The 18,858-nt window shown below is 42.3% G+C and overlaps 1 protein-coding gene and 1 long non-coding RNA gene across 11 annotated transcripts in view; one reads left to right on the top strand and one right to left on the bottom strand.

Moving 5' to 3' along the window:
• Positions 1 to 18,858, bottom strand: part of ZBTB38 (zinc finger and BTB domain containing 38) — a 65,156-nt gene that overhangs the window by 30,142 nt on the left and 16,156 nt on the right. For 2 of the 10 annotated variants that reach the window (XM_058295078.2, XM_058295079.2), the window contains exons 3-5: positions 16,953 to 17,018; positions 15,991 to 16,355; positions 3,026 to 3,127 (exon numbers count right to left, since the gene is read on the bottom strand). The gene's annotated coding sequence lies outside the window, so the exon portion shown is untranslated. Of the gene's footprint in view, positions 1 to 3,025; positions 3,128 to 4,579; positions 4,719 to 15,990; positions 16,441 to 16,952; positions 17,019 to 18,858 lie in introns of those variants that run through there. The other 8 variants (XM_071214550.1, XM_058295082.2, XM_058295077.2 and 5 more) reach the window with 5 other exon arrangements.
• On the top strand, positions 16,408 to 18,184 carry LOC131278171 (uncharacterized). Its single transcript, XR_009185423.2, has 2 exons — positions 16,408 to 17,272; positions 17,903 to 18,184. It is a non-coding gene; the product is annotated as an uncharacterized lncRNA (long non-coding RNA).

Genomic DNA, 18,858 nt, shown 5'->3' with positions numbered 1-18,858 from the left:
CAGCCCCAAGCCCTGCAGGGTCTGACGCTCCAGGTTTCCGGGTGGGGAAAGCCCCTTGTGCTGGCTTCTGCAGTCCTGTTTATCTGTGGTTCTTCCCTGCTCTCTTGCCAGACTTCTGTTTCTGTGGGTCCTTTACTCTGTCTTCAAAAGGCTCTGTTCTCAACCTTTTCCCTCTATATTCTCTCTCTGGAAAATGTGTTCTCACACTTCTCGACTTTTTCCTATAGACCAGTAACTCCCCAACTAGCCCTGGCTTCCTCTGGAGCACAACGCCCCACATGTCTGGGGAATGCCATGCTTGAACACTTCAAGGCCACCTTTATTTTTTTAATTAATTTATTTTTTTTAAGATTTATTTATTTATTTAATCCCCCCCCCCCCCTGGTTGTCTGTTCTTGGTGTCTATTTGCTGTGTCTTGTTTCTTTGTCCGCTTCTGTTGTCGTCAGCGGCATGGGAAGTGTGGGTGGCACCATTCCTGGGCAGGCTGCTCTTTCTTTTCACGCTGGGCAGCTTTCCTCACGGGCGCACTCCTTGAGCGTGGGGCTCCCCCACGCGGGGGACACCCTTGCGTGGCACAGCACTCCTTGCACGCATCAGCGCTGCGCATGGAAGGGCACCTTTAAAACGCAGTTTCGCACCTCCTCCAAGTTTCCTCCAAGGATGCAACTTTTCTGGAAATCTCAGGGTCAGCTTTAGCTGTTCCTTCTCCACTGAAGATATCAGATTCCGTCAAGTGTTCCTTTGCATCTGTTTCTTTCCCATTTCAGTGCATCACCCATTCAGGTCTTTCATTTTGCTTTTTCCTCGGTGGGTTGTAGTAGCCTTCTAACTGGTCCCCCTGCCTCTGGTTTCAGTCCTGCCTTTCCACCATCTAGCTCCGTGAGCTACCCACTCGAGCATTTTCCTAAAACACACCTGTGACAGCCCCCTGTTCAAATATCTTTAATGACTCTTAGTGGTTAATGCACTTGACATCCAAGATGACTGACCTTCAGCACTGACTGCTTCTCCAGCTTATTTCCCACTGGGTGCCTGGATAGACCAGTCCCAACTCAAATGGACTCCCACCGGTCCCAGACTATGCTGGTACTTTCTCGCTCTCCCCCTATTCCCCCTATCTCAGATGCCTCCTCCCCATCTTTTTTATTGAAATTCCACATCCTTCAAGAAAGAGTCTCTTGGCCCTTAGGAGGAAAAGAGATGTCTTCTTCCTCCAGATCAGAAAAATCTTTTTCCTTGGCACTTACCACACAGTTATTTTTGCATATTTTATTTCCTCAGCTACAAAACAGGATCTGAGAGGGAAGGGAACAGTCTTTTTGTTGCTGAATCCTTCCTTCTCTCTACCACAGTGTCACACTCCTAGTAGCTATTCAATAAATATCTGCTGTATAACATTTCTAGAACTCCTTAAAATGTATGAAGTATGTTCACATTGAACAGCTCGTTTGTCTTATTTTGGGTTAAATTTACTACAAATAGCATTCAGGTCTTGCATTCTAATTTCTATTGCTTACTGCAATTATCAGCACAATCACCATCTTTCTCTTATAATGAAACAAAAGTACCTCGTAAATTGCTATACTTCTAACATTCAGCCCTGTGTGGCCTACAAATGCTAAAAGAGGGGAACATTTCAAGTCAAATGAAGGCCCCTTGTCAAACTGTTTTTTCCCTCTGCTGATGGGTTCAGTGTACAAATAAAAAGGCCTCTGGAAGCAGGTGACAGTAATGACAAAGTCCAATTTAAAAGAGAAGTAAGATGTTTCTAAAGATGTCAAGGTTTTTAAAAGGTTTTCCTACATATCCAGTTGAAATTCCATTTAATGGGTCAATTTCAAACGTACTGGAAGGTGATATTCCAGTATATTAACAACAGAAAATGCCGTTAAGTTAAACAAATAATACTTGCTAAGAGACCAAACATGACTAATATCCTGATTATAACAACATAATAATCTGTTTGATCTTGAATATCTGAGTACCTCGATAAACATTTGTTGAATGAACAATTAAGTGAATGAATTCAGATAAGGCTCTACTATTATTTATAAGTTGAAAGCACACATTTTTAACAGATGGATGGAAGTATATGTTAAAGTGGAAAAAAATGAAAAAGTGATCCGATAGGCAAGAACATTGTTATATCATTTACTCTGGGATCCCACTCAGTGACTGCTGAAGAAGCAAGCAAAGGAGGAGGGCAAAAGTCAGGCAGTGCCCATCCGGCTACATCTCTCGGAGTTCAGGGTTGTCAGCTCCTCCAGGGCAGGTACTTTACCTTGAACTCTAGCATAGTGTCCTGCTCACATTAAATGTAGGATGAGCTGCAAAGCACTCCATGAGCTGCTTCCACTTTTCTATCTCAAGTCTTTATATCCATTCTCCCTTTCCTCACAGTAGTATTGTGAGGCATAAATTAAAATACTTCATTTAAAGCTCGTAGCTTGTTGCCGACACACACAAGTGCTTAATGAATGGCAATTGTTATTATCGCCACCTGCTTCCACGGTAGTTGTTTGCATGCTGGGCTGCAGGAACTGGAAGTGTCCCGGGGGTGAGCCCTTCACACTCATATCCTCAGCGCCTAGCACCCTGCTCGCCCCGCAGCAGGCAGGAAGCTGCCTGCATGACTCAACAGCCGAGCCTCAAGTTCTAGTCCTGCCTCTGCTTCATCCCACTGGGGTACCCTGAAGCATCACTGAAACTCTCTGGTCCTCGGTGATATATCTGTGTCCTTCCAGCCTGAGGAAGCCAGAAAGCTATGAAGAGACTTCCAGAAGTTCCCATGACAATCCCTGCCAGAAATGGAATAAGAAACCAGCTGTCCTGAAGCCCTGTTCACCTATTCCCCTGTCATCACAGGGACCTCACACATCATGCCTCCTTAATAACAGCTACTTAAATGTTATTGTCATTCTGAGCCCCAAAGCCTGGTAGATCACTATCATGAATCCGTAAAAACACTCAAGAAAAGCCATTTCCTATTTCATGCAGACTAAGGAGAGACACAAAATTACTTACCTCAGTTAGAACAGACCAGCCTTAACTGAGTCAATTTCCTGTGCTTTGCAAGAAATCACTTGAAAATCCTCTGTTCTGAGTCCTCCATCTCTTCATCAAGATCTAAAAAAGAAAAATTAAATCAGTCCCCCATGACTACATACCAGATTCAACATTTTCAGCAATAACAGTAACTTTAACATGTATTGCACACCTACTGTACGCCAAGCACTGCACAAAGTGATGGGCATGTTACCTCATTTACGCTTCGTAACACTCCTCAGATAGAGGAAACACTATTCCCCCATTTTATAGCTAAGGAAAGGAGACTTAAGAGATGACAGAACCTTTTCAAGGTCACAGTCGATTTATGTTACAACTGGAACTCAAACCCAGGTTCAACTGATTTCAAAGCCTAGCCTATCAACCACTAAGTCAGGGTTTTAAAAACTTTTTTTGACAGTCACCCAAAGTTTAAAAAAAAAAAAGTGTATTATATAAAATGAAAACCAAAAATCTCATAAAACATTCACCCTTATGTGCAATGCATTCTGGTATGTTCTGTTCTTTCCTATACTGATCTACAGTCTATATCTTTTAAAAAATTTCCAGTAGCAAACCACTAACTTGATTTCACAATCCACTAATGGGCCCCTACTCTTTTTGGAAAAACACTGCACTTGGATTCAGTAACTCATTAGAAGTTTTTCTGAAGCCACCAACTAAACCCTCCTATACTTAACTATGAGTACCTGACTGAGTAGCTGAACCTCACAATTAGGAGAAAAGTCTTTAACCTTTAAAATATGTATAAGGCACCATAACACATATCATCTATAATGGATCCTTAAAGCAGATATTCAATTAGGGACAAAGTCCAGAATGAATTAGTCACTTACCTACAGCAGGGCAGGAGTTATAAAAGGGAACCGCCGACAGACTAAAATCTAAGATGATTTATTATATACCTTGCAAAGAAGTGGCTAACAGAGGACGGTTGTGTTGTACCAACAGGGCAGACCTAACTATTGCAAAAGTAGGAGGCTGAGATTGCAAACCCCCGGGGCCAGGCCCGCCTTGGCGCGCCGCGTTCAATTTCGGGGGCCTGGTGTTGAACCAAGGAGATCATCAGGTTCCTGTGGGGTCAGGACTGGGGTCCGATGCACAACCCAGGACAGGAGAGGGGCGACTGTCGGCGCGCCTCTCGACCTGCAGGACCGGAGCCCACGCGTCCCCAGCCTTCGCGTGCACACTTCTCCCCTCGGCCACAGCCGCGCATCTGGGCCTCGGGATGAGGCGCAACCTGCCCGGCTACTCCGTGGAACGCCACCGCCCCCCACCCCCACCACCTCGGGGCGCAGGTCCGCAGTCCCGGCACCTGCGGGGCTTCCTTCCCGCGGCAGCCGGGCTTCGCGGCGCCCGCGAAGCTGCAAAGCCTGCAGGAGCGTCCTCCCAGCAGGTTGCGGGGCTTCCCCTGGGAAGATGAGGGGCCAGGCTGCCGCGCCCCGAGCCCCACGCCCGCCGGCCGCGCCCGCCCACCCTGGTTCCGCCTCAGGTCCTCGCGAGGGCACTTACGGGGCTCGGCTCCTGCGCGGCGAGCGCGCCGTCCCGGGGGTCCATGGCGCTTCCGGACCCGCGAGTCCAGCCTCGGCGCCGCACAGCACCGCCCAGAAAATGGACGCCGGCGGCTCGGCCCTGCCGGCCCGGCCCGCCCCCGGCGCGGGGCAGAGGACGCGGCCCGGCCGGGAAGATGCCCGCCTGACCCCGGCCCCGCGCGCCGGGGAGGGGAAGACGGCGCGCCTAGGGCGAGGCCTCGGGAGGGCCGCGGCGGCCCCGGGGTCGGGGGCCGCAACGGGCCGGCGAGCCCCCGGGCCCCACCCAGGGGGCGGCGAGGGCACCCACGACGGTGCACGAGTCCCGGGTCCGACCCCGGAGCGGCGGCGGCAGACACGAGCGGCCCGTGAGCCCAAGGTCAACCCAGGGGGCCGCGGCCTCAGATTCCTCCGGGGAGGAGAGCGCAAGACCCAGTCAGAACCTGGCACAGGGACAGCCCAGTTAGCGGCTAGGGGTCCAGGCCGCAGGGCCCGGGTACTGGAAGCGGAAGGCCGGTCCGCGCACGGGTGCGGCGCAGGGGTCCCCGGGCACCCCCATCCAGACCTCAAGACAGAGCCAAACCCTGTACAATTGGGAGAGTCCGGATTGGGAGAAAGCCGTGCGCAGTTTTAATTTTATCAAATTCTCAGGAATAGGGTGTCAGCTATGCTTCCTCATTGTTGTCAGGAAAGGCCTAGATTGAATCTTCCAACATGTTTAAAACCTATTCCACTCGAAAGACCCATTCCTCTTCCTTAAAGAAAGGGCACTGACTGCCTGCTGGAATCTTTCCTCCAAGATCTAGAGACTGCGCATTGAAAAAGTATTTATGAGCCCTGCCACAAACTCTCCTTGTGCAGCTCACAGCCTAATGTGCTCATGTACAAGTTTTGTATCGTTTGTTTTTTTAAAAATCATCCGTATTCTCTGTGTCCTGACAGTACTGAATCTTATTTAAATAAGTTTTCTTCAGAAATGATTTGTCCCAGGCTTTAACTTAAAAGGATAAAAAGTCTGTTCTTTGCCTCATTTCTGTCCTGGAATAGCGTTTCAATCCTGCACCCTAGTTGCTGACCATGTTTTAAGAATGTGATTGTTTTCATGAATAAGGCAGATTCATTATTAAATACAAAGTCAGTAAAACATTTTATAATAATGAAGGGAAAATATATTGACTCCATGTCAAATTAAAGAATCAGATCATTAAAAAAAGGCAGGGTTTTGAAGGCTGGCAGGTTGGGCAACATGCATACAACATGTACACTAGCAGTTCCCAACCTCAATGCCAAGCACCCCTTATTCTCTCTCCATATGCCACAGGTTTAGAAAAAGCTACTCCACTCAGTTGCATTTATTAAGTAATGATTCATCCTCCCACTTAAAAAAAAAAACTGCAATATTTTGGTATATTGAACTGCCAGTAAGAACTTCTACAAAACCTGAGCTTAACCTTAGTTAATAGTGGATTCCAACCTACAGCAACTTGTGGTCTAATTGCATGTTTAAATGTTTCCATTGAGTCTTTACGAAACTCTGAAATCTTTCAAAGATCTCCATGAAAACCAAAGCAAAGGGATTAGGAACCACTGCTCTCTTTGCTTCCCTGCAATTGGAAGGTGGACGGTGATCGAGCAAGGTAACTTGGCTGTTGGATTCAGCCTGCCTGAGTTTAAAGTCCAGCTTTGTCACTTATAAAGCTGTACACTGTACAACTTGGGACAAGTTACTTAATCTCCCTGGGCCTCAGCTGACTCATCTGTAAAATGGGGCTAAGTTAATAATAGTGCCTTTTTTTGAGAATTAAATGAGGTAATTCGTGTACAGCATTTACAATAGTGCCTGCCACACACAAGCCGACAGTCTGAAAGTACAAGCTCTTGTGGCTGCCATTAGTGCTAGAGGTCAGGGCTTCTGAGCTCTTGAGTCTCTCCATCCGACGGAGAAGAATCATAGTTAGGATTTCTAAAGCAACCTTCAGCCCTAGAAATTTCTATGCGTAGCCTGCCCAGGGTCCCGTGGTTAGCGATGCTCAGGAATTTAAATCCAGGTCCGACTCCACAGCCCACCTTCTTGTACCACTAACATGTTCCAGGTGGCTCCTTGATCAGATGCTGTCAACAGCTTGTTAAGGTCAAGTCAGTTCTGGCTTTCCTAAGAGGCTTAGCAAGTGAATGGCTCCTTACGTTCCGTTGGGAATCACAAACAATGGCATTTATTTCTCATTAGGGCCAAATGTTTCCCCAGAAGGAATGAGATTTCCCCAAATTATTAATAACTAAAATATCATGGCAACAGTTTCGAACACCATGGCCTAAAACTTATATAACCAACCCGTCCTTCAAAATTTTCCACCCTTCCTCATAACCAGTCACAGATTGTCTCTCTTTTTTTTTTTTTTTTTTTTTTTTTAAAGATTTATTTTATTTATTTAATTTCCCCCCTCCCCTGGTTGTCTGTTCTTGGTGTCTATTTGCTGCTTCTTGTTTCTTTGTCCGCTTCTGTTGTCGTCAGCGGCACGGGAAGTGTGGGCGGCACCATTCCTGGGCAGGCTGCACTTTCTTTTCACGCTGGGCAATTTTCCTCAAGGGCGCACTCCTTGCGCGTGGGGCTCCCCCACGCGGGGGACACCCTTGCGTGGCATGGCACTCCTTGCGCGCATCAGCACTGCGCATGGCCAGCTCCACACGGATCAAGGAGGCCCAGGGTTTGAACCGCGGACCTCCCATATGGTAGACGGACGCCCTAACCACTGGGCCAAAGTCCGTTTCCCCAGATTGTCTCTCTTAATCATTCTTCTAAGTATGGGGAACTATCTGGAAATTTCCAGGAACATCCCAACTTTTCATAATTTTATTCTTTTCTGTAAATGTTTATTCTTTCCAAAACAATAAATGTGATGTACTTTCTATACTATATCTTTTTAAGTTTCATGTCAATACATTTGCAGATCAGAGGAAAAATCCCTAGACTTTCGAGAGTCTCTCCACTCTTAAATTTCTACTGGTTCACCACCTCCAGATCATGGCTCGTGATCCTTTCCCAGTGGCCTTTTCTAGGAAGCTTTCCTCTTTTTTCCACTTCACGCTGTTTAATTCCCACGTAATTTGTTATGCTACAACTGCCTGCTTGTTCTGTCTGAATGGGACATTAGCTAATTTAATGCTTACTGCCCCCTTTCTTTTTAAGGTTTCAGTATTACCATAATATCACATAAAAAGATTAAAGTGTTGTCCCTTTTAAACCCACATGGGAATCCATAACTCATTCCATCTCCCATACTTGCAGCACCCTGTTAATTTAATATTTATTTATTTACTTTTTTTCTCTCTCCCTCATCCTGGGTTCTTTCCAAATTCTATCACTTGGCCTTCCCTTTTACTGCTGCTTATCTCTTTCCCTTGAAGCATTTTAAGGAAGTCCCTGTTCAAGTCATTTTCTCTATTTTCCACCAACTCCTGAAAGGTCTCTTGTGGTATTTTAACATCAGTCAAAGCTCCTAAAGACAATCAAAGCTCCTAAAGAGGCAATGTTTAGAACAGAGGTATAACGTTTGAGTGCCTATGGGAGCCAGGCAGATAAATATGTGAAGCTGCCTGTTGGAGGTGGTAGGAGCTGGGGCCTGTGGGAGAATTCCTATTGCATCTCTATGGGTGGGTGGAGGATATAGGGGTGGGGGTGGGGACAGAGAGGGGTCACTTCCCAGGCCCAGATGATTATTGCCAGTTGGGAATGCCAGACTGTGGAATTTTCTAACAAAGCCAAATTCTGGATATTGATATAAAATCTGTGATTTTATAATTTCAAAAATTGGAAGCTGAATCTAATCAAGCCTCTAGATATAACTACCAATTTAAGAGAAATCTATGAGACAGAGGAACATGTTAAACAACATCAAGGGATGCAATCTTCAAATTTCAGACTGGGGGAAACTACAAAAGCAAACGTTCTTCAACAATTTTTTTTTAGAGCAATAGCAAGGATAAAAGAAAGAGAGGGAGGGAAGCCTATAGAGTAAATGAAATTTATGAGAATCTCAACTGCTCAATATTGACTTTATTTGGAATTGTGATTTTTGAATAAATTGCTTTGAAAAAAATGACTTGAGGAAATTTCAATGTTGACCATGGTATTCAATGTTATTAAAGAATTATTATTTGTTGGTATGATAATAGTACTGTGGTTATTTTTCTTTCTTAGTGATCCATATTTAAAATAATTATCTACATTTAAAAAAAATTTTATTTGGAAATTCTTCAAACTTATATTAGAGTTGGAAAAATAATTACAAAGAACTCCTGTATACTCCAATCCCAGATAGATTTATTTACTTAACGTACTTAGTTATGTTTTTTTCCTGAACCACGTGAATTGCAGACATCATTCTCCTTTACCCCTAAATACTTCAGCATTTCCTAAGAAAAAGGACATTGTTTGGAATCTTTTAGAGAACCATACTGAAATATTTAGAGATAAAATATGATAATACAGAAGGGGAATTAAATGCAACAAGATTGGCCAGCAGTTGAGAATTGCTGAAGCTGGATGATGGCTACACAGGGGGTTCATTAAACTAGTCTCTCTGCTTTACATAGGTTTATGATTTCCATAATAAAGTTATAAAAGGTCATGTTAATGAAAGATTTTTAAATAATGTGATAAAATGCCTTTGCTATGATATTAAGTGAAAAAAAAACACAACACAATTGTCTGTAAAACATTATCTTAACTAATAAAAAGTTCAGCATGTATACATAAAAGACCAAAAGCATACATACCAAAATGTTGGCATTCCACATTATTTCACGGTAGGTATAACATTACTTCCACAGTTAGAGAAAAAGGTAATAAATTTAAAAACTAGAAAACAAGAACACTGGCAACTGATTCAATGAAAAAATCTTGTTAGAAGTAAAAACACACATATAGGCTGGATCTGCCCAATTGGTCCCTGGTTTGCAGACTTTTGCTGGTTTGGGATCGACAAACTATGGCCTGCAGGTCCCCTACCTGGTTTTGTATGGCCCACAAGCTAAGAATGGTTTTTACATTTTTAAATGACTGGGAGGAAAAAATCAAAAGAAGCATATTTCATAAAATGTGAAAAATATATGAAATTCACATTTGTGTCCATAAATGAAGATTTATTGGAACACAGATGCAGTCATTCATTTATATATTTGTGGCAGTATATATATTATTATATATAATTATTCTACTTTGAATTTCATCAAAATTTTGTGGAAATGTGTTTTCTCCCTGGTTATTTTGCATTATCTCCAGTCTGAGCTCTGCGAAAGATCAAAAGCACTTGGCTACAGTATGCGTAAAATGTCTGCTCACTTTGAATCCAGATCTGGTCGCGGGGCAGGAGAGTGGAGGGCCCTCTGTCATCCTCAGCATGTAGAATAGGAGCCTTGGGATGTAAACTTCATAAGGGTCTGGGATAATCACCTTTGAGCACGCCACTCTGTAGGCCCTTCATAATCGCCAGCGTAGTTCAATTAAGCAGCAAGGCCAACATTATGACAGGAGCCGGGCAGAGCATCATAGTCCCTACACAGCAGGCAGCAGCCTGCATTTCGGGGCACCCCTCCCGACTCCTTCGTCCTGTACTCTGCACCCCCAGCTCTAGGTGCAGCCCAGCAGCATGTGTTTTGTTCTGCCCGGGCCTGCCTTCTGTTCCCTCTTACTTTTTTTCTTCATTGGCCCTCTCAGTCTGCAGCATCTCCCCATTGTGCTTCCCATTTGACCACCCCATTCTCTTCCACGTCCTTTCCCCAACCCCCTGTGTACGTTAGAGAATCTTTGAAAGACATAGCTCCTCCGTTTGCCTACTAAACATTCTCCTCTTCCCTTCCTTAGGCTGTAGCGAGAAGAGAAAAGGCCAAAAACAACGACAACAATAAAAAATCACAAGGGCACTGCCCTTCTGGGATTTTAACCACATTCTCAGCTGGTGGCTTTTGTTTTGTCCTCTCACTGGCTTGTAAGGCCCTCGGGGCAGTGACTCCACGTCACTCTCAGCACTAGGGAAGGTGGGTAATTAGAACAAGGCCTCAGATAGGGTAGGAGATTTTAGCAGGCAAAAGGAAAGGGGATTTCAAAATATCCATTTTGAAATGCGCACGGGGTAAGGAAGAGGTCTATTTTATTATTTAAAGCAAATCATGAAAGCCCCTGTGCTTTTCATGAATGCAGAAAGAATAGTTAAACTGGCATTTTAAAAACGAAACAGCACCGGAAAGCAAACTCCCTCTGCAGGCCAAAGCCACTTAATATAGTGAGTGTAGACACTTGGAGCCAGTTTGGAACTCTGAGCAGGCATAGTTGTAGAGGCAAGGAGGCCGTTAAGGGAGAAGATGCAAAATGAGTTACGAGATCAAAAGAGCAATTTTCTGGTCAATGAGATATTTAGGCTGCTGCAGTACCATGCTGTAATCACCTAACAGAGACAAATGCTTTGGCAACAGGTCTTAGATTTACCTGCTACCCAGAAAGCCTTCTGCAGGACAGTCAACGCGGGTCCCACACTGTCTTCTAGGGAAGGCAGAAAAGCAAAAGCATCTTATCCGCATCACAAATTTAAATTTTTGCATTCGTGGGCTTCTCTACCTAACATCTGCTCATGAATGCGAAAGAGTGGCAGCTGCTCTCGAGGTCACCTGGCAATGCAGGCAGGCCTGCTTGGAACAGGGCAGCCAGACATACGGTGGCATATTAGGAGCCAAGACATCTCAGAAAGGCGGTGAGGCCAAGACACAGAGTTCCAGTGAGCAAGCATCTTTGCCATCGGCAGAGATGACCCCCAAACTGCAGGCTGGTCTTCAGGGTATAAAGGTCACTGAGAAAACAGCCCGCCATTCATTTTGTTCTCAGACAGGGAGGACACACACTTGTGTCTGTCCAAATGATGCTGTAGCTTGCTGTGGAGACCTGGACTGGAGTTTTACAGGGACCGTGTCACAGACCGCAGTCCATACTGCATTGTAGCAGCGTCTTTCGCTCAGTAGATGCTTAATAAATGCTCACAGAAGTCAAGTGAATTGTCAAAGTCCCCCCACGCTGATGGGCAATGATACTCTCCTACAAAAGACCAGAGCAAGCTTTTCTTCACGCAGGGGAATGTTTCAGGGCCACTCAAAACGAAAGGAAGTGTAAGGAGGCAATAACCTGAGGGCCAGCCAGGCCACCTATACCTGGTGATAAGCAAAGCCTGCTACCTGCCAATTCAATTTTAGAAGGGCCTTCCGGTTTCTAACTTGTATAGCAAACCTATTCCTTTGTTCTCCAACCTTCATCAGCGCACTAACCTGAAAGGCTTTAAAGAGTTCTGATCCTTAAGAAGGCTCTTCTTAGTGCTATTTGCTCCACTAAAGATAAATCGCACCAAGTAAGGTCTTTAGAAAGCAACCAACAGGCAAGGATGTTTGTAGAATTGAAGCATTTCGACAAAACCCGAAAAACTTCACTCTGTTGGGAGGCCTTAGAGGACAAAGACAATCTCCTGGCAAGATGGGGAAGGCCCTTCCTCCATTTACCTGTGAACAAAATTAAAGTAAATGGCTATCTTGATGTTTTGCCATGAGTTTAAATTCTGGAGTTCTTATGAAAATTAAAGCAAGAGGTTTCCCAGAAATTTCCTTGCTATGAGCAGACTTTCTTTTGTGGATTTCTTGAGTTGGTGGTAAATCTGTGCCAGAATTTCACTACCACCAAGGACCTCAATGCCTTGAGTAGCTAGCACTGTACCTCCTCAGGAAGTTTCAGGGTGGTGACTGGGTCTAAGGCACAGGTTCTTAACCAGGGGTCCACGAGCCTGAATTGAAATTCAAAACATCATTCTTCTGGGGATGGGTTGGTGCAGGTGTGATGTTATTTATTAAACAGTTCACAGTACAGTGTAGACTTACTAAGGGGTCCATGGTTTTCACCTCACTGGCAAAGGGGTCCATGGAACAAACAAGGTTAAGAGCCCCTGATCTAAGGCATTGACCTTGCTGCTACCAAGGCCTAGGAGTTGGCTAAAACTTGTCACCAAGACCTGGCCCCCACTTTCACTGCAGGTAAAGCTTACCTAAGTAAGGCTCATCCTGTGACATTGTCAGCCTTGGCTCTGAGATAGCAAGAGCTAGACAGAGCAAGTTTACATTTCAAGCACAAGCGTTCCTTCTGCATGGTAATGGCCCCCACCAGATCTCCACCTGGCTGGACCCTTCTCGTCATGCATGCGTCCACTCAAATGCTACCTTCTCACCAAGGCTTTCCCTGGCCATCCATTCTACAGTGCCTCTTGCCTTTCCCCAGCCTGCCACCCTTGCTTTTTTTAGGGTTTTATTTTTCTTCATTGTACGTGTGTTCTTTAGATATTTACATACATACTTATTTTTGTCCTTTCCCCCAGTAGAGGGGGGGGTTCAAGAAGCAGGCAAGTGATATTTGTTACTATATTCCCAGCCTCTGGTATGATAGTTTCTGGCATATAGTAGGTACTTAATAAATGTATTGAATATTTAATTATCAGGACTTAAAAACAGACTTTCTCTTGGGAAGGAGCTGAACCACTCAGTACCAGGAACTCAAAGGTTAGCATTATTTAATACTAAAGAGAAAGATGTTAGATCTTTTTCTAGATCCTTCTCCCCATATCAATTAGTGAAGAGGCTCTAAGTCATGGTTTGGCTAGCAGTCAATCTATAGGGAATCATAGAAATGGTTAATTAAGGTAGGTCAACATCACCCCAGTAGCAAGAGATGCATTCTTTGTATTTCTCCTGAGTTAAAGCTTAGAAAAATATTTCCTATTCTCCAAAGAAAAAAGAGTTGAGAATTGTGTACTATAAATCATTCAGGCAGAAAGCCACAAATTTGCCCATTTCATTTTGATGAGAACAAAGCAGCTGTTTGCACATCTTCCTGTCACACCTGCTCTGGCCTGCCCAATATAAACACCTTGGCCAAAAAGTGTAAATGGGTTAAGCACAGTCTTTTAAACAACGAGAGGGAGTGCCATCCTCTGCAATTTTGGCAGGAAGTATTTCCAGCTAATGTAGGAAAGCCACTAATAAATATATATTGGGTAAGTTTAGGAAGGCTTGGTGCCTTGTAAACATTTGTGACATATGAAGGCAAAGCATAAGGAAAAACACAACCAAACAATAAATGATAATTATTCTTCTATTCACTGGCCCATTTATTAGAATGACGATGCACTACACTCCCCAACAGTCTTATCTGGCTTTCTAGCTTCTTGAATTGTGTTTTAAATTCTCTTTGGCAAGACCAAAAGCAACATAAGTGAATAATGCCACACGCAAAAAATCATTAGGTATGAAAATCTACAAGATGATGCAATCACGCTTGAGTCAAAAATGAAAGGATCGACATTTTATATAGAACTACACTGTTGAATCTATTAGGCATTCACATTTTACGGTGAAACAATTCCACTGCATCCATCTAATCTTGTAATTAAGATTCAAATGGGTTCAAAATGATTAATTTGTACTGGCCTATCAAAATAGAAGACATTGTAGTTGTAATCTTCCTGAATAGCAATAGTGTTTTAATTACAAATGCCTGGCTCATTATTTGCCAAAGAGCGAATGACAATTAGCTTGATCCTACTGCTACTGTTAATGGTATTGGCACTAAAATAAATAGGCAATACTGAATCAGATTTCTGACATTTCTCTTCAGTTTACGATCTTCTTATTGAGGCTATATTCAAAATGCACCCCGTCATTTTAAGTCACAAGCAAGAAGGAAAATGGCTCCTGAACAGGCAGAAAAAAAAAAAAAAAAGGTGTTGCAGGCAGGATATTTCACAGCAAGCCCAGAGAACGGAATCACTAGGAGATGAATCATGTTCTAATATAACTGAGCCAGAAAGACTCCAAGCAAAATATTTTTCAGCCTCAAAAAAAAAAAAAAAAAAAAAAAAAAAATTAAAAAAAACACAACAGCAAAAAACCTTTAGCCCACAAGAAGTTTGATTTTACAGATAGTGCTGTGGAATATTAGACAAACTGCTAGGCTAAAGCAACTATTTACGCAGATGGTGGTGAATCTCAATGTTCTTCGCATCAGAGCTAACCTTGGGGAGGTTTTGGGTTTGGCATCATCTTCCTCTTAACACACCTACAAAGACGTTTCTACAAAGGCTCAACGTGCACTTATCATTGGGGGTGGGATTGGATTTGGGTCCTTCTCTACTGGGAGCCCTGAGGTTCCCAATGGAGGGGTCAGGGAAAACAAGAGCATAAGCATTTTCTGGTTCTCAGAATTTCTGAAATACCTTTTGTTTCTGTGGCGCTGGTGGACTCGTGATAATGAAACTACACCTTTGTACACAAACCTTGACCAGCATTTTGGAGTATATTACAAAGAAAACCTTCATTTTGAAAGCAATGAGCACAAAGAAGGAAGAGAAAAGCTCTCATTGTGCAAGCTTTCTCTATTTGTGGAAAACTATGGCTTAATTTTTAAGGCTTGAAGATCGCAGTTACAAAGGTCTAAAACCAGTTCAGCCTCTATATTGAGAGGGAAAAGAACTGTAAAATTTTCATTAAACATTTGTTTCCTTTTTTTAAGACCTTCTTTTGCATATCTGTTAATGCATTTTAAAATAGGATTTGGTTACCAAGGAAACAGGTTCTGGCCCAGTGTTAATTTGAAACTAAAATATATTTGAGAAGTTATGCTCAAAGAAAAGAGCTCATGAAATTATTTTTTGAAAAGTGCCAGAATTTGGTACTTATAGAACCACAGCTGTTTGGTCTACAATGAACCATTCTGGGGCTCAGTGAAGTTCTGTTTCTTCTAACAGGGCCATCTATATTTAATATTTTCCCTTTAAAAATTATAACTCCCCATGGCCCAAATAATGGATATACAAATAGTGTGTTTATTCTTATATATTACATAAAATTGATTGGGGAAACATATATGTTTTTATTTTCATCTTTCATAAAACACGTTTAAAGACCGCTTCTTAAAATTTAAATATTTTTAATATTTCTTATTAAACTTGGTTGCGCTCTTTGAAATTATCCCCAGAAACCCATCTATTATTAGTTTCAAGCTAAAATGGAGCCGAATCAACAGACTTTTCAAAAAATTCTTTTGTTGTCTAGTGGCGCCACACCTATCAAATATTTGATTTTTAAAAAAGGAAATCATCTCACATTTAAAACAGAATCATTTGAAAAATTTATAGAAGTTATATATTTATATAGTATCTCAACAGGAGAGGCTATCCAATTTAATACCCTCCCCCCAAAAAAAGATCACAACTGTCTTATTTAATTTTTGTTTTAAAAGTCATATTTTAATCCATCTAATGTTCTTGCTGCATCGCTCAAAAAAATCTATAAAACATGCAAATTTGAACCTACCTGTATGTATCACTTAATGCAGTGCTAGCATGACAAGACACTCAGCCATTTTTATGTAAAGCGATGGAGACCAACTGATTTCTCCGTCTTCTTGCTCACAAGTTTTAGATGCAATTGTCACACACACAAAAAAATTCATACGCAGAACAGCTTGAATGTTCTGTGATCACGAGAACTGGATTTATCAACAGGAAAACAGGATTGAAAAAAAGAAGTTTCTCATCCAAGGTTTCTCTGAGGCTGCAACCCAAAGAGGTGATGTGTTGAAATTTCTTCCCTTCCTCCTCTGAGAGTTAAAAGCCGGGAGCTGACCACTGCAAAGGCCACTGTCACATTTGCTGAAAATCAAGCCACTGATACCAGCGCTGAAAATACAAATTTGAGAACCCAGGTTGTTTGCACACCACGGAGTGCAAAAGAGTTAAAAATAGATTCCACCTTGCTTCCTACCTGCGTAATAAATATGTAAGTTTCAAGTGCTTTAATTTGATATTCACATTAATTAACAATACAACATACATTATTTAAAAGATAGCAAATGCAAGAAGAAAGGGGAGACACCATCTGGTAGCAGAGTTTTGCTGTGGTTGTTTTTGTTTTTCGAATGTTTTCTTTCTTTGGCTTTGTTTAAAAAAAAAAGAAAAGAAAGGTAAAATCCTATTTTGAATGTGATGAAAAGCAAACATCCAGAAGCGAGTGACTCGGTACTGAAAGGTGATGCTGAAATATCTAAGGCTGTAATGAGGCAAAAACAAGTCTTCGCTACCAGATGATATGCCATACAGAGCATTTACATACTCACATCTGAAATACTAGGCAACGTGTAATGAATTCTATACACAGCATGCACACACCGCACAAGCACAGCTAATCCTGCCTGCCATCTTAGGCTCGCAGAAGCACGATACGCACTGCATGCAGCACACGGGCACTGGGGAAGGAGGAGGCAAGGGACAGCTCACCTTAAATGCAGTATCTGATTAATGTTGTAAGTGACATTGCATATCAGCCTCAGAGTCTTGGTTCAACTGGGTAGGAGGGAACAAAGAAAAATGTCATCAACTGGTGATGCAAGATGAGCCCAATCACTAAACACTGTTTAGCAAGCAAAACTCCAAATTCTGCAACCAGATATAAAAGGCTTTTCGTACACTTAAGCAGAGCTGCTGCACAATGAATGTGTCCTTCTGCTTCTGAGAATCAAACAGTCCTTTTGCTAAGGAAGAAAATAAGCTGGAGTGAATACTGTCATATCCTCTTCTTGAAGAGCGCTCTCAATACAGTATGTATCTGGTCCGGGATGCATTTTATAGATTGTGGATTTCATAGAATTGCTAACAACAATAAAAAAAAATTTTTTTTAAGGTATTAGAAAGTAAATAATAATTCTGGTGAAGGGTATAGCATTTCTAGGTTGTTGTTTTTTTAAAATCCTAAATGGTGCTGGCAGGCTTGTAGAAGAATGCATGATCAGCTGTCTGTATCTGTGCTATAACCTTTAACCACAAGCAGTGTAAATGCATCCTGCAAATGTATCTGCAGTACAGAATGGCAGATCCCTCCCCACATGGAGTTTTATTAAAATGTGAATGAATTTTCTTTAACTTTGAAGCTGAATAACATTAGTACAGAAAAATATATTGGTACTGATCTCCGTTGGATGTATAGCTTACTGCCATGAACGATAAAAGCTAGCTTTAGGATGCTGACCTAAATAATGCTAAGACTGCCAGCAGCATACTGTACTTGCTTAGAGCATGAAAAATGCAAAATGATTTTTCTCCCTTTCCCTTAAAAGCTAAAGTTAAAAGTAACAAGTCATTAACAGGAATACTAAAAGGCTAGAGATGGCACATACTGTAAGAGGAGAGATCATGTTGTGCTGAGCAATGTTTCTTTGTTTTACTTTGAGGTTTATCTTAGCTACGCTTCCACAGTGACATTGACATCATGGAGGTCAGAGCTGACACTGGGGTGCTATCTGTTTTATAAGTGAAATGTTTTCCGAAAATTAAATCTCATCTACTCAAACAGCAAATCTTCATGTCTTCTTCAACACCACCTCCCTACCCCCACTGCTCAAGATTGATGGGATCTGGTTTGGCTGTGTGTAATAAATTCAAATAGCCTTCTGTAGAGACTCCAATACATAATTGTGAAGAATTAATTTTTAAAATAAAAACCTTCAAGAATTCTTATGCACCCCCTTTTCATTCCTTTCTATCAAGATGCACACACGCACACACACACATACAGACACACACAAATGAAGCCAAATTGCAATGAAATGTTTAACGTGTGGAATAAAAAATGTGGAAAGAGCTGCTTATTCAGGATTTTGAAGAAATGCCTAATAAGCAAATACTGTTTTGCTGCAAAACCAGTGTCACCATGTCCCCAAAGAGAGGGAAATAGCATAGCTTGCTAGAAAAATTTCCTCCAGACCCTGCTGGCAGGTAAAATACAGAAAACCATTTCATTTACCATGCTGTATAAAACAAGAAGTCTTTTATTTTTAAGGAAATAAAACAGATTCTTTTCCACTTCATTTCTTTAGTTACAGCGAAGCCATACCCCCTCCCACCCTCAGATCCTGGACATAAGCCAACAGTTTTATAATATGCTATGATAGATTTTGGATATATAATATTTACATTTCTTGTTTTTCTCTCTAGAAGTCCTTAATTACCTCTTGCATCACTGAATATGCTAATGTTAATTAATTTTAACACATGTACAAAAACCGAATTAATATTTTCTGGGGTTGCTAGTTTTCCAACGCCTCTATCGTCTGTAAGGATGAGCTAAAAATGGTAAGGTTAGCAAGACAGTCAAGTTCCCCAGAAATTTGTTAAAAGGAGAAAATTT

This window comes from Dasypus novemcinctus, chromosome 4 (assembly GCF_030445035.2).
Source record: "Dasypus novemcinctus isolate mDasNov1 chromosome 4, mDasNov1.1.hap2, whole genome shotgun sequence".
Taxonomy (NCBI): domain Eukaryota; kingdom Metazoa; phylum Chordata; class Mammalia; order Cingulata; family Dasypodidae; genus Dasypus; species Dasypus novemcinctus.
The sequence above is the reverse complement of the archived record's forward strand: the minus strand, read 5'-3'. Positions and strand labels throughout refer to the sequence as shown.